Source organism: Anabrus simplex, chromosome 4, assembly GCF_040414725.1.
Source record: "Anabrus simplex isolate iqAnaSimp1 chromosome 4, ASM4041472v1, whole genome shotgun sequence".
Taxonomy (NCBI): domain Eukaryota; kingdom Metazoa; phylum Arthropoda; class Insecta; order Orthoptera; family Tettigoniidae; genus Anabrus; species Anabrus simplex.
Genome location: NC_090268.1, coordinates 453820692 through 453821675, shown reverse-complemented (window position 1 = coordinate 453821675; position 984 = coordinate 453820692). Strand labels below are relative to the sequence as shown.

Genomic DNA, 984 nt, shown 5'->3' with positions numbered 1-984 from the left:
GCCAACGGCCATACCATGTTGAATACACCGGTTCTCGTCCGATCACCGCAGTTAAGCAACATTGGGCGTGGTCAGTACTTGGATGGGTGACCGCTTGGGAACACCACGTGCCGTTGGCTCAATTCCCTTTTTACCAAGTTTCCCAGTCCCAGTACGACAACTTACTTTCAACTTTTGCCTCAGGCCAGCAGAAATTGCTTAAATCACGTTTTTTGTTACGTCTGAAACTAGCTAGACCTTTTGCTGCTCTTCGACCCCGTGGCTATACAGGAACGAAGCTTAGCGTAGTATTGCATTTCCTCCTAGGTGACCGGCCTAACCTGGCGGCGGCGACATCATCATCATCGTTGTTGTTATTATTATTATTATTATTATTATTATTATTATTATTATTATTATTATTATTATTATTCGTCGTCTCTCTCTCTCTCTCTCTCTCTCTCTCTCTCTCTCTGTGTGTGTGTGTGTGTGTGTGTGTGTGTGTGTGTGTGTGTGTGTGTCGACCTAGGGGACCCTTGCTGAGCCTAGCACCGCTTCCAATTACTCGTGCCAGGATTTTAACTTTCGTACCTCCTATCGTACGTCCCTATGTCTAAACTTGCTGTTCTTATTCTTTTAGGTTAGTGTAGCTTATCCTGCAGGCCTCTTATGGCACATAACATCATTCTACGTCCTATTTCTCCCAATATTAAGATTATTAAAGGGCGGAACGAGGCTTCTAAACTCCCCGCCCACCTTGAAAATCGCGAGGAAGGTGGTTTCCATGCAACGTCATCGACACTGTCGTGATTACAATGAAAGCCATGTCCTAGCAACCGACCGCGGCATTTAGCAGCCCCTCAAAGAGTCGAACAATTTCCTTTTATGTTCTTTCAGGTAAGTAGCTATTCAAATTACGACACGGTTCGGCAATAAGTTACAAGTTTGTAGTACGCTCGTGTCTCTCCCGGGCTTCCTTACGAACGGTAGGGCACCAGTGCAGTA

General features: G+C 45.5%; 1 non-coding gene across 1 annotated transcript; it reads left to right on the top strand.

Moving 5' to 3' along the window:
- On the top strand, positions 1–119 carry LOC137500746 (5S ribosomal RNA). Its single transcript, XR_011018247.1, has one exon. It is a non-coding gene; the product is annotated as a 5S ribosomal RNA (ribosomal RNA).
- Positions 120–984: the final 865 nt, after the last annotated feature.